Source organism: Ptychodera flava, chromosome 8 (assembly GCF_041260155.1).
Source record: "Ptychodera flava strain L36383 chromosome 8, AS_Pfla_20210202, whole genome shotgun sequence".
Taxonomy (NCBI): Eukaryota; Metazoa; Hemichordata; class Enteropneusta; family Ptychoderidae; genus Ptychodera; species Ptychodera flava.
In genome coordinates, this window is record NC_091935.1 from 24553071 (window position 1) to 24579709 (window position 26639).

The 26639-nt window shown below is 36.5% G+C and overlaps 1 protein-coding gene across 2 annotated transcripts in view; it reads left to right on the plus strand.

Annotated features, from left to right (window-relative positions):
- The window catches only part of LOC139138846 (galanin receptor 2b-like), a 76561-nt gene that overhangs the window by 866 nt on the left and 49056 nt on the right, over window positions 1-26639 (plus strand). Inside the window, exon 2 of one of the 2 annotated variants that reach the window (XM_070707399.1) lies at window positions 23189-23413. The exons of the other annotated variant lie outside the window; for it this stretch is intronic. The gene's annotated coding sequence lies outside the window, so the exon portion shown is untranslated. The remainder of the gene's footprint in view (window positions 1-23188; window positions 23414-26639) is intronic. 2 annotated transcript variants of the gene reach the window in all.

Genomic DNA, 26639 nt, shown 5'->3' on the forward strand with positions numbered 1-26639 from the left:
TTTCGTCTAATTAATCTTTCTTGGTAAGGGATTAGAGCGAAGTACGGCCCTATGGCGACTTCTTAATAAATCACTTTTGGACGCACATCCTTGCCGCATTCTGCAACAGCACCGATGGCACACTCTTAGAAAGAAAACATGGTGTGTCCTGTAATTTGTTGTGCGAAACTTTTGAATATTAATTTAAGAACGAATCCACTGAATAGATAGAATGTCAACCACGTAACATCAGCAACCGCACTGTCAACAACAAGCCATGATAAACGGCATTGGTTTTTTTCTCTGTACGGTTCTCAAAACGATGCTAAATAGTCGATAAAAGTTCTATACTCATCGCCTTGGGCTACCGGTATATTTGATGGCGCAGATCTACTACTAATAGAAATCCATAGTGCTCCGAGAGATCGCATCATTCTATTGACTGGCTCCTCGCCTTATCATATCAGAAGGTATGATGCTTACCGTATCATGTCGAAATGTCGTATCGTATAAATTTATGCTGTTCAAAAGGGGCACTGCAGAGTTTGTAGAGTCTGGTTGTTGCGGCAACACATTTTTTTATCACTATTAATCTTCAAAAGATGCAAACCCTCAAACAAATCAAGGATAAAAAAAAATAAACAATCGTTCATGCTATTGGAAACGTACAGTCCAACTAACCAATCTCACAAATCGATTTGTCTGCGCACGTTCAGTAATTTATCTTGTACAGACATGTAACTAAGAGACCATCGGGCATGACCGAACCAAGGGATTTTTTCTTGATGTGCGCCGTCCTTGTAAAACAGACATCATTCAGCAGTGTGTGATAGGATCCTTCTTGTAAAAATAGATCATAGATATTTGTTCGTATTGTCTCTCAACAATGTCTGCCAGCCCATATACGGTGTATCTTTTATGGAGAGATATAGATTTGAAATATATGTGACATATTGCATATTATTAACGGTGAAAATAATACCTTTATGATCAGCACGGTTCGGCTAGGAAGGAACATAACTCGGATTGCAAATGTAAACAGCAAAAATAAACCATGTAACAGACCGTGTTCAGCCTTCGGCATAAAGCTGTGGTACACGTCCGTGTAAGCAACAAGCAACATGGGGTCGCAATAACATTATGAAACGTACACGTTTCTGTGTACAAGGCCGTTTGATGAACGTTGTCTATAGGTTGCCGTGAATTTCTTGAGATCTATGCAAACAGGAATAGTACAGGATATGAAATTCTTACATGAAGCCAGGCCGATTTACATTTGAGAAAGTGAAAAGATTAAAAATCCTGCGAAACGTGTTAAATCTCAGTGCCTTATTCGAGGCACTTAGATTCAACGCTGTACAGAGGTCAGATGTTCGCACATTATGCCACATACAGTAGAATTATACCACTTTATGCAGTAATGAACAGACAGACCATTCCCATTGAATAAATGGCTGAAATCGTGCGGATATTACATGCTCTTTGGCATTAGCCATTAATTTGCATATCCTGCTGACCAGAGGCCTTTAGCAGGTATGTCTTGTGGTGTTCCTGTCAACTTCATCTTAGTGGGGAGAGCGTGTAGGAAGATTGATGATTAATTGATAACGCCACGGTGCATCAATTTTCCTCTGTGTACAGGATAGTTTACAAAAAATAGAGAAAATTCTCATTGCCCAAATGCCTTGTAAGAAGAGCGAGCTTATTTTGAATTTCAACTTAATGTTAAACTTGTCAACCGAGAATGTCGTTAAGAGATTGCGGTGGTTGCCTCCCTGATGAATCGGTGAAATGTGTGCAGATAGCGAACTTGATAACTTTGTGTCTACAGAGAAAAAGACGTAGATCAAGTCTTATCTCATTTGAGGTTAGGCTTACTTGCCTCTTTTACGCTGTTTCTTCAAATTAATTTCCCAGGCATTGGAATTCCTTGATAAAGGGGTGAAGTCGATTGAGGTGGAACTAACAGCTTGCTGACTGTGATACCTCGCTGTTCGTCATGTTGCGATATGCGTTCGAGTCGCCTCTAAGTTAAATGAATGATTTCAGTAAATTCTGTGAGCAAATCATTGTCTTTGGTTCGCTACACATAGAATTAATATGCACCTTTAAAAACATATCCTGCAAGCGAAGTCATAAGTAGACATGACTGATATTATATACCCTTTACAAAAACACGATTGGAACTAGTTGGGGATAATTGGATGGTGAAGTAATGACGATTTAATCTGCAAATGCCAAATGTAATCTCATCTGCTTTTCTTTTAAGTTACATACTTGTTTTTATGAGTAATATGTAATAATGCAACAGTCAGCTATAAGGCTCCTAACACTTTTGGGAAAGATCCAATTATCCCAAATTAGTTCCAATCGTATTCAAATATGAATATATGCAACTTCGACTAGACCCAGTATATAGCTTTAAGTTCGGATCGTCGCAAATCTAAAATGTACACATTAGATTTTTTGTTTCTCGCGAGTCTGTTCAAAATATGATATACCGGGTGGGCCACATCTTCCGGTCGAAAAAATTCTCTTTGGATGTTTTTATTATGCTGGGATTTTTTAATATAACCTTAGGCTGAAGCAAGGCCCGACAACTTATTTGATTTTAGCTGCTTGCTCACTTCGAATTTAAATATATTTATAAGCATAAGGCTTATAAAAGGCATAATACTCATTTAGAATGTTAATATCGCTCTGCCTTTTTGCGGTTTTTTATGCAATGGCCAGATGCCTTCAACAGGGGACGCTGTATTTGTTATTGGCATTTGGTAGTGAAAATATGCGGAAGAAAGTAAGTTAAGAACCAAAGTTATGTATACCATCGCATTCAAGTTTGTTAATCTAACACTGAGGACGATCCTTGATCTTAGAGAACCTTAAATGCAACATCGTAAACGTAACCTCCATAAATTTTGTATTCAGATGTTCTTGCCTGACATAGAAGATAGATTTGATTGGTGTAATGTGCTTTAAATTATATTGCGCACTTTTTCAAATTCTACTTATTGTCAGTTAAAAGATGTTTTACTTTTTAAATATACCGTCGGTTGCTGACTGAAAACATCATTTATCTGGTTCAGAATCACAAACCTCCTGTGCTCATTGAAAGAAAGCGACTTTTCTCATGTTTATTTTCCTCTGAAATCAATCACATTCAGGCTAACGATCATTCACCATGGCAACGCTGAATACTGTGTTATGTCCTGGAGGCGTTGCTTTGGCAACAGGTAACAGTAGACGCTGGCTTGATAAGGATCCTCCAAGAAAACCTCTTTCCGCAGGAGAAATAAATATTCTCTTACATTCTTCTCCTTTCAATGGTCCAGGTTCTTTGAAATGATCAAAACTTCAAATATCGTTAATTTTGAGTTGAATTTTTATTTTGACATCATGAATACGTGACAAGCTCATTTAAAAGATGTCAACGAAATTATTTTATTGACTACATACATTATTCAGCCTCTTTTGTTAAGCTATGCAACATTTGTAAAAACCTTTACAGAGTTGATGTCAGTCAGTAGGTCGATGGAAGTTTCACGATTTTTTAAGTGTATTGAGTATTATTGAGTGTAGTGTCTAACTTTTAAATGACAAAATCGGAGATACGATAAAATTCCATTATACCACATATTTCAAAAGGGTTCTTTTCAAAGCAAAGTGGAGGAAGAAAATTGCCTCACGAATAGTTACGCACGCGTTCGTGCTTCATGTGAATTTAAGTGATTTATTCAGAGAAGAAATTGGACCTGCTGCGCAATAGGGAAGATTGCCAGAAAATGAAATCTTGATACACCGAGGTGTTCGTTGGTCATTCTTCAATATCTGCAATCTCCGCATGGCAGGTAAACTTTATACTGGTTATTAGGAACGACGAAGGAAGTTGGCGGAAAAAGACAAGCTGAACCAACACAATCGTCGTTCAATTGACGCATTTCCCAAGACACCCCATCAGGCACGTAATTTGCATCCATCGATGCGGTTTCCATGCTGACTGACTTCTCGAGTGACTGCACTCGTCTTGATAGACGCGCAACCGGGAAACGCAAGACACCGTATGAAATTTGCAGCGAACTCATCGCTGGGGAACGTGAGAGCCCTTTTCAGCCAACGGCTTGTACGAGTGACTGAAGACGTCAGCAGTGAATGTAAGACTGGACGAATTCCTTGAAAGGGCCGATCAAGTACTTCTGTATATGGCTAACTTTACGAGGGCCTCCATAGTGAGCTGAAATATTCATTTTGAAAAGTGCGTTAGGCAATCAAGGAATACATGTACTTATTCAGCGGTATGCAGATAGTTCAGGGGAACCAAGAAGGACATCTATTTTGCTTGATTAACCAAAGTAACAATATTGGTCAAGCGTATTACTGAGATAGAATTTTATGGCATCACTTAAAATTGGGAGTGTCCTCAAAGTGCTCAGTACCGTAACGATACATTATTTCGCTACGGCTCATAATGTGATACGGGGTGTTAATTCGTACTGAAGCATTGCCGTAGTAATTAAGTGATTCTAAAAATTTGTCTGTTTTCTTTTCGTTTCGGCTACATCATGTGATTTGGCCACCACCTTGTTTTTGTACAATCAGTCAGCCCACCGTTAAAAATATCAATTATAAAGATACCAATCAGGAGATCTGAATTTCCGCAGAGAGCCATCTCATCGGATAATTTCTTCCCTTGCTTATGGAGACAATCACTATTTTTTTGATAACTTTCCCTTATTTTTCACCAATAAAACAGCCTATATTGGTTATCCATCTCCAAAATGTATTTAAACACACAGTATTAAGCCTTGCAAACAATGTATTGAGTAAAAATGCAATGTCGTTTGATACATGAATCTGAGTCTGGACTTAATTCAATGGTCAACGATAACATTCGACAATACACACATACAGGCGGTGTTTATAAGTTGGACACTATACAGACATTTCGACACGACATGCGGGGTATGAACAATATCTTTACCGTACTAAGAACAACAAAAACACCGGGAAAAACAAATTAAAAGAACGATTAGAGAACTGTACATTATTGAGTTCGGTATTGCGATGTTGAATACTTGAACACTTTATAATTACGCCAAATATCGCGTAAGACCTCTGGCATAAAATTATTGATTGCAATTCCACCAACAATTATTATAATTTATGTTTCCAAAGCATAACCGCACAATACATACGTCGAAATGACAATACAGATTGAGAAATCAGCCTGTTCGATGTCAGAAATTAAACTGCCGAAGTATTGAACAGAACCTTGTTACAACACGATACCCGCTCTATAGAACACAACCTCAAATAAACCGATGGTTATAAATATCAATGTGAGAATTTACATAGTATAGAGGACATATTCACAAATAAAAAAACATCGGGCATGTCAACAAATTTTGTTCCCCGTACATGATGTTCGGTATCTTCAAACCACACATTGCGACAGATGCAGTCGGCTGGTGCAGAGGTCTTCGATTTACACACTTGGTCACATTCTCGGTTCCGTTTCTCGTTTTGCTGACAACTTCTCATGCCATACGGTGCTGATATACGCAGCGGCATGTCCATTAAAGTCGGCAAACATAAAAGTCCGTCCTTTTGTACGCAAAAAAGATAATTTCTTCGCTTGTTTTTGATATTGCTACAAATTCAGATCGACATGAGTGAAATAAAATAACGCAGGCTTAAGGAGAATTCTGAATTTACATTTTGCCTTTTTGCAATGAATCAATTTGAAAAGCAAAAAAAACTAAACCGACAGAAAGCATTTCGACTCAAGGCGATTCATCCCCCAAAATGTATGTTAATTTGATTATCAGTAATGGATATACTGAAAACTAAAATTACATTAAATAACCTACCGCTCTTTGACAGTACTTGGAGAAAAAGCAGTTTATCCTAAAATGAAACTTTCTCAGTGGTGTGAAAAGTGAAAGAACATCGGCGCCACTCTCAAAATAAAACAATCGTTAATGACAAGTCATTAATAATGACACAGCCCTGTCAGGCAATTGGAAGTAACTCATTTGTTTTCAACTTTTTAGGGTTCACTTCAATGTTGTGTAAATAATAGCATCGGGCGTTGTATGTGGGTATAATATGTACATATTGAATTGAATCGTAAACCAAGGTGAAGGGCTTACTTTACAATAGTGCTATCCTAATATAGCCATTAGCCGTATGGCTTTTGCGCTATAGGAAAGAAAATAATTGACGTATGCGTGCTTTAGTTCTTTGAACGTGTGCCAAATTTGTACAGAGTACGCTAACTGCTGTCCTCATGTCGGCTCCGTTCTTGAAAAAAAATCCAGCAAAAGTGCTATACTTCTAACAAAATTCAGTTGTTGTTTCGCAACATTAGAGCCACGTGCATATGAACGCCTTTGCGTTCATATGCACGTCGTCGTTGTGCTAAGCACGCCAGATTACTAGATCACATTGCCAAACAAATTCACACGTAACTTTATGCCACAGTGCAGTGCGAAGTTCGAAAAAAATAGTGAGGCGTGTCGGAGTTATTGCTCTCGGTTTTGATGAAAGTCGTGGTGGCATTGTCGCTGAGCAGCCATATTGAATCGCATCGCCGAACAAATTGATATGCATACGCGTCAGGCAGTACGTTTCTGAATTGGTATGTCGAAGTGATTAATCGCAATCAGCAGAGGTACATTTTTCGAAGGCTGTGGTAAAATACTGAATTCATCGCCATATCGAGAATCCATCTATATAAAGAAGTTTCAGTACGTTACGTTTAGTCTTTGATTTAAGTTGGATCTAAAGCTTTCCGTGAAAAGCTTTCCGTGAAAGGCCCTCTCCACCGTACGTATTGTCAGCTGGTATTTTTAGACTAAGGCAATGCCTCGACGGCACCTTGCTCCATCACAGACAAGCAAAAACCTTGTCTGTGGCTCCACATAGCCTCTCTAACTTGTGATGTGTTAACAACGATATAAACTGAAAGGTGTGAAGAAATGGCAATGCTGGAGCGGCAAATTTTGAAAATGTGATTGAAAAAACAACACGACTGACAAGTAAAATAACATTGTTTGCCGTGAATCGGCGCCATCGACTGTCGGCACTTCTTAAAACCCATCCTACCATACATCAAAATGTACAAGTGACGCCTTGTGACGAACATTAAATGCATTTCCCGCCGCGCTGTTGGAAATTATTGGAAGTATCGACTAATCAGTTTTGAGAAGCAAATTGTAACGCTCAGTCTATACAACGCCAACAGTTCGAGAATGCCACACTTTAATGGACCCAGACACATATTTTTCCAGCGTTACATGCTAATAGTAGTGTTAGTAAAAAACATAATATACATGGTATGGTCGTATGGTCTTTTGAGTCTACAGTTCTTTCTCTTCAAATGTGTTCCATAAAATGCGGTAGGGATGGCTATTATCCAAGCTTCGCACCATGGACAGCGCACAGTAGCTCTCACTGCGAAACACTCCACACCAAACTTCAATTAATCAGTGAAGGCCTTCATGAAGCGAGGTGTATAACAGTGACTTGATATGTCTCTCAAATTCACATTAGAATGATTAGTGTTCATTTTCAAAGAGACGTCACTGCAGGCGGTAAATTACATTCCTAGGTGGTGATTGTTTAGTTGATTTAGCAACAGTACGTGGCATTAATAATGTGGAAGATATTGTTATATTAACTATTCACTACTGCGATTATTATCATTTCGTCTTCTGTCTTGTAAATGATAAGTGTATTCGTTTTGGGAAAATGCCCATCCGTTGTTAGTATAACTGATAAAAGGTACGCAATAGCATCGTGTATGTCAGCCCGATAACGCCAAATACATCAGACGTGTCTATGGTTGAATCACAGCTAACTATAACAAAAGGTACCGGACAATATTTTCGGCAGTACCGCTTATTTGTATATATTTGAACGAGCGTTGAATATATCGAGATTGTTGTGTGTTTGTGACCACTCGAATCAAATGGAGTCACCGTTGTTGCAAAGTACGTTTACCGGGCCGTTTTAGACAAAATATATGACAAGAGATACATTATATGTTGCTGGCTTCAACAGAGATTTGTTTCGACAAGAAACAGACATAAAGTTTTAGAAAACAACTTAACTGCAATTCCAAGTTAAAACACGGAAGACAAACATTGAATGAATAAACGAGAAATAGATTATAAGCAAAGAAATAAACCAACAAAGAAGCAATAATCTGTAGAGATAAATCATAGACCCTCAGGAAAAACACAAACCCCCAAGAAATTCTCTATGAATAACTCAACCAATCATTAGGTCGATATCTTTTTTATGTTTTTTTTATGTCACCTGACACATATGACCCTTTACAGTTTTATATGTTATGATTGACGCTGTTATAGTACTACAAGACAATTCACCTAGTGCCGCCATGGACGTTGACACGCCGCGTATAGTTTCTTTACGAGATAATGCGGTTGCTTTTCATACAGCGATCACTTTTGAATTAAAAGCAATCATATTATAGAATATCTAGGGCCTTATCAAAACGTCTGTTACAACATAAAATTACATTCAAGACAGATTGGTTGTATATCCCGCAGGGAGCAATGTGCTAATGTAACGTCGCTTAATATAGCGAGGTTTTGATTCGACGTGTATTGAGAATACTTTTCAAGCTTTGCCGCGTACGGCTGTTCAAACATTTACTTCTCCCCCTCTGTATATCTTTAATATTAATGCTCTGTCGCCGTGAAAGTAAAGATTACCCGTAAAGATGCCTGCCTGAAGATGCTGCAACGGTATATGATGACATTTTCGTCTGTCCTTTCCTTCAAACCTTGAGAAATATTCTCTCCTTTCCTTAACATCAAGAGAGAGAGAGAGAGAGAGAGAGAGAGAGAGAGAGAGAGAGAGAGAGAGAGAGAGAGAGAGAGAGAGAGAGAGAGAGAGAGAGAGAGAGAGAGAGAGAGGAGAGAGAGAGAGAGAGAGAGAGAGAGAGACAGACAGACAGACAGACAGACAGACAGACAACGATGGTAAAGGCGATTTTCAAAAGTGCAAGTAAACGACTATCGAGTAACAACATCGTCTGGTGACTGTAGAGCACATACCTACGACGCTTGGGACTTCTAGCTTGGTAACATCTCAAGGTTTTTCATTTAAAAAAATCAAACACGCTTAAGCTTTATAGAAGGCGCCAGATAGGATTGTGTGCTCAAAGGAATTCTATATGAGCTAGTTTCAATCAAATGTTACGATTTCATTAAAGCGTTGGCTACATTCATAAAACTTTTCACCAGTTGTGATAATCTGTTATTAGAAGCTAGATGCCTATAAAGTCTTGGCTATCTCCAATAAACTACTGATACATACGTATTGACCAATGCGACATGTATTTAAAACTTCAAACTTAATTACCATTTTTCATCCTTTGCAACGACCGAAATGGAACTACGAACGACAGTAAAACATTATCGGTACACGTCTTACGGTTAATCATCATTTAAGGGCTTTGGTATATCAAATATAAATTTTTACCAATAAGGAGCCTATGATTATAAATAACTATAAACTCAAACAGATTTAATCAGATACAATAACATACATACATACATACATACATACATACATACATACATACATACATACATACATACATACATACATACATACATACATACATACATACATACATACATACATACATACATACATACATACATACATACATACATACATACATACATACATACATACATACATACATACATACATACATACATACATACATATATATGTACACAGATAGTACATAGATACACAAGACAGATAATAGATTACGTACATACATAGATACATACATACATATACTTAAGTACGTACTACGTAGATAGATAGTAGATAGATAGATAGATAGATAGATAGATAGTTAGATAGATAGATAGATATATAGATAGATACAAACAAACAAACATACATACATACATACATACATACATACATACATACATACATACATACATACATACATACATACATACATACATACATACATACATACATACATACATACATACATACATACATACATACATACATACATACATACATACATACATACATACATACATACATACATACATACATACATAATTACATGTATTGACATTATTGGTCTGTTCAAGTGTTGGCCAAGAAATTAAGAATTTTAAGTGAAACTTGGCCTCCTTGAATTTTTCAGTTAAGAAAGAAAATCCGAAACATACATTAGAAATGGTAACGAAGAAAAAAACCGGGTAAACAAGCTCCTTGAGATACTCTTCTTTTTAAAAGTTAACATAGTCACTAATGTTCTAATGCAATATAGAATCCAAAGAAAAGGGAATCAGTACATTGGGTAAAAGCTCGCTGAATAATCGTAACGTACGTAATATCCGCCGTCAGTTAACCTGTGGCGCGAAACGGACATGACCTTTTCAAGGCACAATGTAATCAACTGGTATTGTGCAAAAGAAGTAATAAAAGAAGCTGATTACACTGAAGAGGATTTGCGAGCGGCACATCCTTCCCTGGGAAAGGACTTGTATGCCAGTGAAGTACTTCATTTCCGATTTCTTGGAAAACAAGTCAAAATGACATAATTATCCCACCACACCATAGTTCATTTCACTCTCGTGACTCTTTCGTGAAGGAAATTAGAACTGCTGTATAGTACCCGCTGACTGTAGAGATGTTTACAACTGTCGTTCAATTTGTGAGCGTAGACATGATATTTTCTCGACGTTTATCGGATATGTGGCTGTACTCAAACACATCGAATGGAGTAATCAAACATTATTTTGAGTTGATTTTAGTAAAAAAGGGCTCTCTTTATTGCTCACACTGGTATGGCGGGCATTTTTCCATAGAAAGACATCATATGCGCTGCCATTCAATTCTCAGTCGATGTTCACTTTCCGACTTTTCTTGTAGATTTCTTTAATGTCTTCCAGTGGCTATTAATATATCGTAAACGGAGGAGTCTTTGTAAACATTGAAGAATGGCAGTTAAGTCGAGTAAATACACATTTCCATTGAGGAGCATGACAAAAATTTTATTTTTTGAAATTATGTGTACTTGCAACGCCTCTCACAGCGATCGATGCTGCGGTATTAACGTTATTACTAAATCCCCTGAAATTGTTTTTGCAGCTGTCCTCCCGTGGGTGAAACGAAATCGGGGAATAATAATCCGATAATGACCCAGACTAGTTTAGACGTGAGGCAGTTGTGACCCATGTGTTAACATTCGCGTGAGAATTACGACACGAGCGAAACGCGTTGCGGAAATTACAATGACAAAAATAAATGCAGAAATGTCAGATTTCAAGTTATTGAAACTCGACACATTGTTTTGATGTAAGTAAATGTAGACTGTTTTTTGTACCACAGTAATTATTTCAAGGCTATCGAAAAGCAACATCAGAGTACTGGTTCTGAACAGACTTTAATGTTAATCCTTTTCAAGAAGAAGTTCTGAGGTAGTTACCGAGATGTTGCATCGAAATATGACACGTCTCTGTTTCTTAAATGATGGGTGACAGTGACAGCATTCCAGGCTTGAACTCACAGTAATTCTGTGGCTTAGCCAAATTACATACATGTGTCTTTGGGTCAATCTTGACTGGTGTATCATGTTAGTAGGGTACGCTTACCAATCCCGGACGCTTGGTACCACAACTACATGTAAGCATTGCTATTGATATTTTCTATTTGTTCCTTGGATCTGGTAAAATTATTTATTTACAGTGAATGATACTAATTATTGGACCAGATTTGATGCAGATGGAGGTATTTGTCACAACGAACTTTGTACAAAGCCCCTGAAAGAAAACGTACGCAGGGAAATTTTTAACAACTGTGCCACATATGGTGGTAAGAGTTAACGCGTTAATAATTTTCCTGCATTTTGCCAGGGTCATGCTATGTGTTTCGACTAGCCTGTGAAAGTGGTCTGGTGAGTTCCTTTGTGGTTGGTATACTCCACCAGTTACCATGGATACAGCGCCAGTGACGAAATTGATTTGACTTTTCCTATATACGAGTAAGCTCTTAAAAGACCGAGGTTTACAGATTGAGTAGATGAATGTCGGACACATAACACACCTAGCTTGCTTGGGCTAAGTATTGATGCGAATACATTAAATCTTTCTGTCGTTGTTGTACTAACAGAGATTAAATGTGGCATTTGGGTTCGTAACAATGGGAGGACAAAAATAGAAGTGAAACGGCTGTGTTATATGACGGCCATCCATCTGGTGCTACCCCGCCTCCAATGCGATGCTGATAATCTTTGCACCACAGTTCAACCTATTTAGACTAGCCGGAGTGGACACACGCAATTTGTTAATCTGTGACGATTATATGGTTAACTACACGTAAATCACAGTGTCGACATCCACGATGGTTACAGTAGTTGCTGAAAAGTCGATGCAGACGAGGGCAAGAAATCGATCACATCCATCAAATATGGAAATAACATCGGATACCAGACTTTTGCTTTTCGTGAGACTGTGTAGCATTTCCTAAAGCCATAAATTAATATCAATATAGTCAAACGACATTTATTACCTACTGACCTTTTGTGAATACGTATATACATTATATATATAGGGCACAAAGTATACATTTTGTATATATATAAGAATTATATATATATATATATATATATATATATATATATATATATATATATATATATATAGTTTATGACTGTAATATTCTGTTTCTTCCTAATGGTGAAAATAAAACAAAACATCCCATGCATAAATGGCACTTTAATTCCAAATTTAGCAAGAATAAAAATACATGCGATTTTGCATGTCTTTAAGCTGAGTAATATTATAGTTTTTGTGCATACGGCTTTCTCTACTTACCAAGCGTTCTCTAGTCTTTAACCTATTATCAGCAAGAAACTTTTCGATTTCATTGACGCCGTGTTTAAACAACAAGCGTCTGTTTCGCATCAGAAAGGGAAGTCATTTGGTCAATACTATGAAAACAACGCTTCTCGCGGGCGTTGGAGCGCTATTAAATAAATCGTTAACTATTTGTGTCGATAGCATTGCCTTTTATCATCAACTGGCCCTTCTGGCAAATACATTTGAGTTTCACTTTGACTGTTGTCAGGAAATAAAACATACATCTTGTAAATCAACATCATTATCAAGAAATGCATCGACCAAAACAGTTCAATGTTACATGTTACAACACTGAGTGTATAACGCCATTAGTGAATGTACATTTCGAAAACTGAAAGTGGCAAGTTCAGCCATTCATTCATTGTCATTTTGTACAGAGGGACAAAGAAGAGGAACATAAAACCCAACATTAAAAGCATCATTTCTACTTTCTCTGTATCTAAAGATTATTTAAAATACTTCACTTACACCGTAAAATACTTAAGATTTCGCGTTTAGTTTCTCCTAATACATCGATTAATATGTTCTGTATCAAGCAATCTCCTACAAATCAATACATCAACCAAAACACCGATCAATCAAGATGATATTTTGCTGCAGACAGCTAGACAAATTTGATTGTATTCTTTGCAGGAGGATAAATCTAATAAATTTTTGACATTTTCGGACATTCAATATTTAGAGTCAAGCAGCTATATCTGAATATACTGAATATGTATGGGTCTTGCAAAACTGTGTGATGACTGCAGAAACTATTAATAAAGTGAAAGTTTTGATTTCAATGGCTTACCTTCAAGATGAGTCAACAAACAACCTTGGCGATATTTTTCTAATTTGACTCTTTTCAACAGAAAACATATCAGAAACACTCATTTGCGTGGCACAAAAAAGCTCAGTTTCGGTAGTGAAAGATTTACCAGAGCAAACCTGGGAAGTACGTTTTACAACAGTTCACCTGCAATGAGAAAAAAGACTACATTGTATTGTATTTGTTGATTCAGAAGGTACAAAAGAAACTACCAACGAAGCAGGGGCAAGTTTCAAATAATGCCAACAATGGACTGGAGAATCCCAATCTTTCAATAAATTGAAATTTCTGAAGATACACAGTTTCTAGTTCAAATTATGTCGAAAGGCTTTAGTATGTACAATTATTGCAATAATTTTTAGCGATTAAAAAGCGAATCAAATCCTATCTAGTGACAGTTACAACAAGCGCATCTCTCTCTCTCTCATCTATAAAAAGGTTGACAAGTTTAAAGCCGGGATTTTTTCAAGAAGTATGAGAAGCACAGATTAGAACAAAGTTGATACAGGTGGATCATACGTAAGTGAAGGTGACATTGTACTTAAGGATATAGGTAAGGATAGCGACTTTGACAGTCCTGTACAAATAGGTCGAGATAGCGACTTTGATAGTCCTGTACAAATATTGAAGACGAAGGGGAAGTGACGATAATGGAGCCATAACTGTGACGAGAAACACAAAAGACAAGTAGAATCCTGGGTATTGTCATATTTCTGTGAAGAGGAAGCTAAAACATATGAGATGATTACAATAAACTGCTATATTTGGAAAATTGCACCATTCCTTTGACAATACAAGTTTTGAAATGTTTGAATCCAGACATACCAAATGACTTGTCCGTCGATAGTCTTTATATTTACGAACATTTATTGTCTGTTACAGCAAAGCATTCATCTATACCCTTCTGCATCTACAAATATTGATCACATTATTGATTATTCTCACAGTCCCCGATCTCGCCCTGAGCACAACACCCTTTAATTATTCCAAGTTTAAATGATTAAATGTCATATTTACGTTAAGCCACCATCTGCATAACATTGAACTATATAAGCAGTACTTTTTCATACATCGGAAATTAGAATACTATTCATAACATCTTCAGTCATTAAAGCATAATTTAAAGAACAATAATTCTTCTTATCTAGGTAGGAAGAAATTCACGAACATATACATTTGTTATATTAATAGGGTGCGTGACTCATTTAACGATGGACTGATGTTGCAGTATTGCCAATAAATTATCTGATTTTAAGTCTGTTTTTAATGAAAAATTTGAAAAAAAGATTTTCCTTTCAGATGCAAGCAATGTCTTTGTTTAATTACCTTTGATACAAAGATGAGGGTTTCCCTTGATTACGATAAATTTTCCAAACCCCTCCCATTTTCAACCATGCTTGTATCACCCCTATTTGTAACAATCACCCTATTTGTAACAAAACTTAATTTTCAAAAAAACTTTGCCGTATTTGTTGAAATATTAATAAAATATGCATATTTGTATGTTTGGGGGCAATTGTCTTTTTTTCCTTGTCAAAACTCATTTTCCCGAAACTGCTTTTGTTACAAATTGGGTTGATTGTTACAAAATAGGGGTGACATGTCAACCCTATTTGTAACAATCAACCCTATTTGTAACAAAACCTAATTTTCAAAGAAACTTGGCCGTATTTGATGAAATCTTGATGAAATATACATATTAGTATGTTCGGGGGCAATTTTCTTTGTTTTCCTTGTTACAATTGGGTTGATTGTTACAAATAGGGGCGACATGTCAGCCCTATTTGTAACAATCAACCCTACTTGTAACAAAACCTAATTTTCCAAGAAACATGGCCATATTTGATGAAATCTTGATGAAATATACATATTACTTATATGTTTGAGGCAATTTTCTTTTTTTTCCATGTCGAAACTCATTTTTTTCCGAAAATGCTCGTTAGATTAAATGTTGTTGTGCAGGTTCCTAGGGATAAGAGGCCTACTCGTAAGATACAATCAAGTCATGGAGATACATGCCAAAAGTTTGTTTTGGGGCAATTTTCACCAATTTCGGTCGAAAATGTTAAAAATCTTGTTTTCTGACCGAAATAATACTAAACCTATATTGGGTCAAATTTTGTTACAAATTGGGTTGATTGTCACAAATAGGGTTGACGTGTCAACCCTATTTGTAACAATCAACCCTATTTGTAACAAAGTTTAACCAACTTGTAACTAAACCTAATTTTCAAAAACACTTGGCCGTATTTGATGAAACTTTTGTTACAAGTAGGTTGATTGTTACAAATTGTTACAATTGTTACAAATTGTTACAAATAGGGTTGACACGTCAACCCTATTTGTAACAATCAACCCAATTTGTAACAAAAGTTAACCCAATATAGGTTTAGTATGATTTCGGTCAGAAAACAAGATTTTTAACATTTTTGACCGAAATTGGTGAAAATTGCCCTGAAACAAACTTTTGGCATGTATCTGCACGACTTGATTATATCTTACGAGTAGGCCTCTTATCCCTAGGAACCTGCACAACAACATTTAATCTAACGAGCATTTTCGGAAAAAATGAGTTTCGACATGGAAAAAAAAGAAAATTGTCCCCAAAAATATAAATATGTATATTTCATCAAGATTTCATCAAATATGGCCAATTTTTTTTTGAAAATTAGGTTTTGTTACAAGTAGGGTTGATTGTTACAAATAGGGTTGACATGTCGCCCTATTTGTAACAATCAACCCAATTTGTAACAAAAGCAGTTTCGGAAAATGAGTTTGACAAGGAAAAAAAAGAAAATTGCTCCCAAACATACAATATGCCATATTTTATTAATATTTCAACAAATACGGCAAAGTTTTTTTGAAAATTAAGTTTTGTTACAAATAGGGTTGATTGTTACAAATAGGGGTGATACAATGCTCGCTAAATTGTTTCTCATGTCAGCTTTGTATTATGGGCAGTGATCTGGCTCGGTTCCTTAGAGTCTTTACCTACAAATAAACGTAATATACATTATGTGGGTTGCATGTTCGGTTTCAATTTGCTATCATGTTGGCTTGAAACGAGGCGCTTTTTTTCAGATTTTTTCCTTAAACAGACAAGAATCTTTGGAATTATTGGAATCTACATGTACATTATGAAGTGTAAAGTACGAACTTGACATTTAAGAAATTGCTAGGTACCTCGATTGAGATATGAAAGCACATCGATAGTACCTGTGGACGATGACTACGTACATGAGTAGTGCATCGACTGATGAACAAAATTTCACCCATATACTGCAAAAAGGTCTGAATAACAAGTTAAACGCCTTATCTTTAATTGTAAATTTTACCTTAGATCTAGAGGGTAAATATGTTTTAAAAACACTCTAAAGACACCCGCCACAAAAATACTTACTCTGGATATATTTTGTTCAATGAGAAGATCCACCGTTATAAAGTACAGGCTTAGAACAGGAAATATCTCTATAAAAAACACTGAATAGCAAGTGAACTTGCGATTCTGAACCAAGGATACGTAGTCTTGATGCCCGCAAGCGACGAAATCCCATGCCGTGAAAACCAGAGAAATGTCCACTACTTAAAAGGATCACTTTCGGCGATTTATATGAATGAATGCCTTTGTTAGGGAATAACATCGTCCATAAGTAGCAAAAAGCCAAATCGACATGACGCCGGGAATACCTCTGTTAAATACTTAATACGGAAATATGCGTATCTATACGGTACTCTGGCCTCCACCACATAAATGTATATATTTACACACATACGTATTACCATCAGTTTCCACGTACTAAAAAGATCTTCAAACAATTTTATCCGCTCTCCTGTATGCCTATCTTTTTACTCACTGAGATGTGCTATAATATATATAGCAATCTCCGTTTATTAACTGATTTCATTCCTTGTAATTCGGCGTTTGACATGCTGTTCAAATTTACCTCTTCCGCCAAACATATTGTTGAAGTTACAAGCCTATTTATGTTGCCTTTGTTATAGACAACATCGCCTGCAAAGGTTTGTTGGGTTATATGATTTCTCTGAGAACGGTGTGTGGTTTTCTGTAAAATTGATTTCTCGAGGACGATGTATCTAATGCTTTGATCAAACGATATCGTATATATTTGTTCCGATTGAAAACGCTCATTCTCTGTCATTGATATCGTTGCTTTGGTTCCCGAGATACAAACACCTGATAGCCGAAAGACGAGTGCCATGGTACAATGCGAAACACAATCCTACATGAAAAACTGATGTTCTCATTCAGATGGTATGCACGTCGTTCTGAAATGGCTTCTCTTTTGCATTCAATCATTACCAATGTACAGCAGTATGGACGCCGAATAAAACCGAACTTGTACGGCTTTTTCAAGGGAAGCACGCCAAACACATAATATAATGCTCTGTTTCTAGTCTTATCAAAAGTGAGATCAAATCATCGGATTTGAGCATTTAATGTAATGTTGCACTTAACCTTAAACACTTTTTAAAACAATGTTTCCCATCACAGATGACATGACAACCACTTATACTTTACATTGAAGAAAAGCAAACGATCTAAACTATACACATGTATGGCATTACACCTTTATTTTTGAACTTATGAAAAAAAAATAATTTACATTAAAAACTTGATACTACTTTTCTGAAATTTAAGATCTAATTTGAAAAAAATTGTTTATGTAGAAAAACGACAATTGTGTTTTACATTTCTATTCTCATACTTAATGTCAGGAATTGAAAGACTGATATTCAAAAAAGTGGTGAAAATATAATAAGAACAACTGAAATGACTCTTATTCCCAGTTTACAAAAAATCTTGCCAAACAAGTGTTCAATCTGAATTTTAATCTCGGGTTGACATATTATTGAAAATCGAATGAGTCTTTGCAAACAAATGATTTTGAGAAAAGTATGCTCAGTATCAACATTCAGCAAAAGAGATATAAATGATATAAATGGGGAATATTGTGCTATCTAACACAGAAAGCCTGAATCCGATCAATGGGAGAAGTTTTCTATAATATGTACTCCAATTCTAGGAATTTGCAAATTAAATATTAATAGTCAACCACAAATCTCAATTTGCGTTTGTTTGATAAGATTTGAAATACGTCTGCATTTTTAAAAGGGAGAAGACTGATAACGCCAATTATTTCCTCGTTCTCGACAGTGGATTTTACGCAGACCTTTTTACATCCGCCGTCGCTAAGACTACTGATTAAAGTTACCATGGCGACACCTCCGCTGACACTGTTCTATCGGGATATGTTATCAGATGCACAAAAGTTACAGCGTAAAGTGTACAGTTGGTATTAATAAAAAAAGGTATACGTTTGAATTCTGCCAAACAGTCGCTTCCTTATTTACCATAACAACGATTACCGTGCATGGTTTAATCTTATGATTAAAACTCGATTTATATGTAGATTAAAATAAATGCTGTGAGAAATATCCAAACGTTGCGACGTGAAAAACAATATCACGGTAGGTTGACACCAACTTGCGTTTCTCAAATAAAACCGATTTTTCTCGAAGATATATATTAACGTACACGTGTGCACACATGAAATTCATTATATTGACTACACATTTAGAAAGAGAATGTTTGAAAGTCTGCTTGAGGAAGTCAGTCTTTATTTTCGAGACGCGAACTATCTTAACTTAATTGACTACTAGTATCTGGAATAATTAAACTTGAATTGATTACAAAAAGGAAGACTGAACTAAGGCTTGATCGGTTTCTCTATATGCAATTGACGTGCTTTCTAGTTTTATACCCTTTGAACGATTCAGAAGTCGGAACTCGAGGAGAACATTCTGAAAGTCGAATCAACAGAGCTTTTCAGAAGATGTAAAAGTTTGTTGTCGTTCTTGTCAATATGTCAATGGAAATCCTGAGAGTGCATTTCTCCGTGGTTACCCTTCTAACGATGTACCCGAGGGTCATATTGTGTAAAGTTTGATAGGCAGCATCCCGATCTTGTTCATTATTTAGGCAATAATGTACTCCCTCCAAGCCCATAATGAACGAAAGCAAACGTTGCACGACATAATGTACGAGCCGAGTACATTATGGAGTGCAAACGATACTGAAAGGGAAGAGATGAATTCGAATCTTCAATTATTGTATCTTAAAACGGACTTACCGATGGGTGACATAAGATAACAGATTATAACAACAAAATCATGTTTTTCCTTCATTAGTCCATTTCTGCCTCTATCACGACCATCTGTACAAATTGTTGTGAGTAACTGCTACTGAGTCATCCGTATGGGAATGAACCTTTTCGTACATACTTTTTTCCCCATTCAATCTACCTCGCCTAGCAAAAATTTGACAAGTTCTATAAAACACTGCTCTTTTATTCGGTCTTATATCACAGCTCAACATCGGTACGGTTTTACTTTGCTGTTGTCATGCACGCTTGTAAAACAAGAACGATGTAATTAGAACATTACGCATCTGAGCAGTCAGGCAAATCGTTGCCACAATCACAAAAGTTATGCCCCTGTACATTAGTTCTGTGAGCCTTACTGTACGCCAAGTACACTAAACACGGGAGAATATTCCCTGGATCGTCATCGCTATGAACAACGCATGTTATCCAGTCAGTTTAATTGCTTTGGATGTACATTTAAAGCAGCAACAAGTTCATCATTGTGTTTTGCATCCGTGAAAAAATATTGAGAAGGGTTGTTCTAATGACAGAGAGCATTAACGGGATGAAGTAGTCTAAGGAAGATTTTTCTGCAAGAAGAGTGTTTACTGCTAGTCATTAATAAGCAACATAGATTCACTGTCACCTTCTTAACCGCGGGCATCATTTACATATTTCTCACCTCAGGGTGTTATTTCTCGCCGGACTTGAGTCGATAATGCCCTCTTGGAATGTGAACACTTGTCTATCAAACGTCATAAACTCGCAAATATGCTTTCCCCTGAAAAAATACTAAAATAGTTTGTGAAAACGTACGTCCCATATAATCCAGAAAAAGCTATCAAGGCGAGGGGCTTATCAAGTTCTTCTGCTTGACTAAACCCGCGTCTCAAGCCCTGTGTTTGCAGTATTCAAAGTAGAGGGTGGATATTGGATGACGCCTTCGCAAGCCACTATAATCCTACGGAAGGAGCACATGCTTATGGAATGAAAATAAGACGCTTTGCTTTGTGAATAAGAAGTCTGTTTGAGATATTTTACTCTATTCATTTCCATTTTGCTGACTTGCCATCGAATTCCTTAAGTTATAATCACGCAAGTCTACTTAGAATAATTAATCCATCGGAAGATACTTGGCTAGATTGAATTACAGCTCTGTAGCAGATTAACGTCAAGTATACTCCCGTCAAAGATTACATTTCTCTTTCTATTATTCTATTATTTCTGTAACAAAAAAGAGATTGGAAGGCGTGATATCGCAGAAAGGGCGAGAAAATTAAAACCTGACACGAATATATGTATGTGTACAGATAAATGATAAGAAAATATCAGTGAAATCAGAAATTGTTTTTATCTTCAGTTTGATTCGAACTTATCACCATCATGGCATGCATGAGACGATTCGATGTAAAAGTGGGTACAAGGGATTGTACATATTCAGATTGACATTTCACGCCCATATAACTTCTACTTACCGTTCGAAACTCAGGCGTCGTGTTATCGATGTTTCGTTTTTTCGTTTTTTTTTAATTCGACATCTTCTTCTCAATATGACGATATAACTGAGTTTGCTTTTTGTTAGTAGGATGTAATATATGAGCTGGCATACGTGCTGGCGAAGACGCATACAGGGCTCCGTTGGTGGACATCGCTATCGTAAATCATGATACTAGTGAATAAATTAATATCCATGTATTAAGGCGACTGATCGTATAGGGAAATTAATGACGGAAAACATAAATATCATTTATTCTTATATGATGGCAATTTATTTTGAGTATTTGAATAAAATATCGTCTTCAAGCTGGGATACGATGTTAAAATTACCTTGTCACGTGGGTTGCCACGGGGATATTGCTTGATTTGTACACAGCCGAATAGAACAGGACATACAATTTAATAATTCAAGGCAAAATAAAACTACATGAGAAATACGCACCAGAGGATCCCGCTTCCGTTCTGTTATGAACATATGTAAATTGGTAGTGCTGTATTATTGTACTCGCCAATAATAATTGCCATTTTATGAGATAACGTCAAAGTAGGTTGACAAACTTTATGTGCGAAGTTTATAAGGTTCGTAATTTGTTGGAGTGTGGTATAAATATAGCATCGTCATCATTTTATGGAAAGATATTATCAGTTCTTATTTATTTCCGATGTCACCAACAATGCTGTACTTTGCAATAGATAGCAGTAGACTTGGTAGTTAGAGATAGACAGAGATGTGTAGTTTTAAAGCTGAGGTAAAGATAAGAACCATGAATCGTTTATATTCAAAGAGAAGAAGAGCAGCACTATAGCACTGTAAACACCTTACTTTGAGCGTAGCAATTTTACCTAAACGTATATAAGTCGGCTACATATGTTTGTTCCGGACCCTACGATAAGTTATCATAGAGCATTGTATACAACCATGCATGTGCTTATTGTACGAGCATTACTGTTATCGATTTTTAATGATCTGAACCGTGCCTTAAGTTCCTAGTGATCTCGCCGCAATTCTTTTGTTACTTTTAAACCTATATACATTATTAGTATTATTCAAAACATATTCTAGGCTCTTATTATGAAGCATTCCAAGACAACCCACAGTGCTAGCTTAACTAAAGCAGGAACATGTATGTGCCTGCTATTTTTTCAGCCATTAAAATATTTATCCAGTGTGTATGCTGTGTACTTTGCCGTCTATGTTATCAATATAAATTGTAATGTATAATATTAGCGGAGTTACATTCAGGGATCATACAAACGAAACAGATTGTATTAGGTCACTTGACCATGAAATTTGTAGACTCGTGCTGGTAAGGTAACTGCAAAAAACCACAAAAACATACTAAAGTGTTTTTTGATTGCAAAAACGTCAAATATAGGTGTAAAGGTTGCAACGGTCAAAACACTAATAGTACACTCTTTGATCTATCGGCCGACGGTATGCGCATGAGTACATCGTCTGATGGATAGCTTTTTCAGTCCTAGCTCGCAGCAAAGATTGGTTTGGCGAGCTGGCGATGTGCGCTGGCGACATACTTGAGATCAAAGTCAACTCACTCCATATGAAGTCTGATCAATGAAAGTCATTCTCGTTTTCTAATCAATTTTGTATGACGTAGGGAATAAAGTCATTAAGTCAATATTGTGTCGTATTCAGTCGCCTTTGTCGGATGTAAGCCAGGGTTCCCGCCTGCTAGGGTAGCAAAACCTGAACAGTGAATATCATTTTCGCCGCGGGGCGTAAGCATTCGTGAAGATGGCAGAGGTAGCACGTAATTTAAACAATAAAGGTTCTTTTCCCTACGTTGTAGGGCGGTTCACAGTGTGCGGGATCTGACAGCAAATCATCTTCAGAGATACAGAGGTAGCGGAGGTGCTTGCAAGCCTACATGACACTATAAATCTGATCAATGCGAGCCAAGGCAGAGCTTTTCCTTCTGTCCAGATGGCATGACTGCCAGAGAAAAACACCGTAGACACCTTGAACTGTGTTACGATTCAGTAGAAAGAACGATATTCCATGAGTAGCTATAGAGGTAAGTTGAACTTTATGATTATTCGTAACATTTCCAAAAAAAAAATATTTTCCTATTTCCAAAAGCTTATTGAAGCTAGTTTGATATCCTATGTTCATAGTGACCGAATGAGGATTACCGTAGAATAATCCTAGCATTCGAGTGCTTCTATTTACTGTGTGCAAAAGTTTACAATGATGTAACGCAGGTATTTGCGACAATGGCAAAATATTGTTCGGACTGTCACCATACGCGCATGCGTCTTTCAACAATGTAGCTAATTAAGGTAGTATGCGCCTGGAGGGGACAGCTGTCGGCGTTCAAACTTTTGCAATACGTTTTGGTCTGACGATTTTAGGGGCTCATTTGGAGCTCATGGGATAAATTAATTTTTCATTGAATTAGTTTTGTGAATATCGATTAGTAACTATCAAATTTTGCACAGCGACCCTGATTTTTATTGTGAATTTCAAAAGGAAAGGTTTGGAGTTTCCTTACAGAAAGCGTGGCCAAAGTAAAGACTTTCAAATTCGAGGCGAGTACTTCCCTGACGTAATTCAAGATTTTGGATTGGTTTCATTTGTTTAGTATGCAAGTGACTTATGTGTATCGTTAAAATTAAAAATGGCAATCTCACAAAGTTGGTAACAATTTAGAATTAGAATATCATAACACTCCTCATCAGCATCTTTCGGTCTCAACATCATGCACATTTGGATATACCGTAGCAACGTTAATATTCCTTTAAATTAGTGTTTCAAGTGATTTAAAGTTAATGTGGAAATTTGAAATAAACTCTTAATTTTGTGCAATTTGAAATCATTAAAATCAAATCAGGTGAGTCGGAGACAAAAATACCACTTTAATGAATCCTTTCGTCATCTCATCCACACATAGACCACATAGCAACATAGCAACATAGCTACATAGCACATAGATAGATAGATAGATAGATAGATAGATAGATAGATAGATAGATAGATAGATAGATAGATAGATAGATGGATAGATATATAGATACTTAAATTATTATGATAGATGAGCGTAATCACAAAAATCTACTGTCCATCACATTCATGCAAATTTGAGCAGATTAATAAGCTTTAAAATAGAGGACAGCTAACAGATGGTCGGTATTTACAGTACGCATGATTCTTCTTGACTTTACGCGTGTTGTAGTTAAGGCCGAAACGCATACAATGAGCTAGTTCTTCTTTGACGTTTGGTAGGATAACCGTGATTTTTAGAAAACCTGTTGTTCATACATTTAGACTCAGCAAACATTTGCTATTGTTTCGGAGCGTTCTACTGTGGATGACGACGGGGATATTACGATTCAGAATTTAGCAATGGCGGCCGCTTTACTACCAATTGCATACTGTACTGAAGTAACCACTACTGATGTACACTTCTTTCTTCATTATGGAACTTCATTCCGTAACAAATTCAATTTGCTTGACAGAAAGGTCTCTTAGGATTTACCACTTTCCTGAACACAGTGAAAAGAACTAGAATGGCAGATTTGAAACCAAGGTGCTGATTGACATGTAACGGCTCTCAGAAGTTTCTACTTTATTAGCAATCAACTGTTATCAACTCTAAATGGATTGAAGGTAGAACGCGCCTCGGGGACAGATATTCAGACTCTCAAACTTCTACAATTCTTTTCTAATCTACCTTTTGTGGGGGTTCATTTTAAAGCTCTTGATGTAAGGAAACTTTTTATTAGCCTTTTTTTTAGAAGCTCGAAAATTTAATTTTTCTCCATAGAGTTAACACAGGGATGTGGCCATTTTGAGTGTTAAATATCGATAAATCTTGGGTAATTTGTTTCTCTAGTACTAAAATTTACACGGTGACCCCTGACTTTTATTCTTAATTTTGAAAGAGAATGATTGAAAGATTCCTTAAGGAAAGTTTGAGCAAAAGTTTAAGTCTTTCGCTTTCGAGGTGCATACTACCTTGGGTTGTATTTTCATTGTACACAGTTTTCAAAACAAAACAAAACTTGATCAAGTATATAATAAATGAAAAGGTGAAGGTTACTCTAAAAAGATTTACTAATTCCATCGTTGCATTGGTAATGGATTTGGAAGGAAAAAGAATTTGCGATGGACAAATTCATTGTACAAAAGATGGTGGACGAGCTTCCATACTATAAGAAACATTTAGTTTATATAATGAAATGCTACTGTCTCCTAGTCAACGAAAACGGCAAGACAGTCATTCGCCGCCAACAACGACGCAGTACTAGGGAATCTTATCTTCGCCCGTTCTATTGTAATTTTACTAGCTGTCACATATCAGATAATTAATGATCCCGGAGATGAACTGAGCCATGTTAACGGAAGATTTATACATCTCTTAATTTGAAGTATTATTAATTTCTTCAGTCAGAAACTAATTAAAAGTAAAAGTCATCTTTTATCTTCGGATGTTTCTATAGCAAACGGGTTTCATATATAGTTTTGTAAAATATCACAGAAATTGCCAACCCTTAGTTTAATGTTTGTGCCACTGACAGTGAAATATAGGTACGCTATGTGCTCTCCGAAGAGGAAGTCGCATGACGACCAATAACAGAGTTATAAAGATACTTGTCAGATTACCCGGATGTACGCAAAGATCACATTAGCGATTTGCATGACTCAACAATTTACACACTTTTAAAGTGTACTGTGTAAATGTGTTTTCGTAAAAGACCCTCTTTGTTCAGTATAGTAGAGGTAAACCAAGTCCCTATAGACCCCAGACCCATGACGTATGTCGACTATTTGCAATTTTGGCGGAAGCAACTTCGTTTCCTGACCGTTCCTTGGCCACGCTGTTTCGCCCTAGGTCTGGTGAGTGTAATACCCGCAATATTCTAGCCAAGTATCAAAGTATTGGCCGGCGTGTCGGGGAAATCCAAAATCCGAATTGTATCCGAAGCCTTTCATCTTCACAGTATTCAGGTCAATCCGGAAATTGAAAGCAAATCGGGTTTCTCCTTTTTCTAATTTTCGTGAAAATAGAAAAAGGGAAACCTTTCCAATCTTCTATCAGGTCAATTCGGAAACCAAAAACAAACTGGATCATTATCCACAGACCCTTTTTTAAGAAAATTTTAAATACTGTTTCATCGTAAGGCCATTTTATCATCGAACATTTTTCATGTGTAAAATGATGGTTACTATCAACCTTAAAGAACATAGTATTCAATATTCTGACTTTCATTATCATCAACCTTCCCTTCATTCAAAACTTT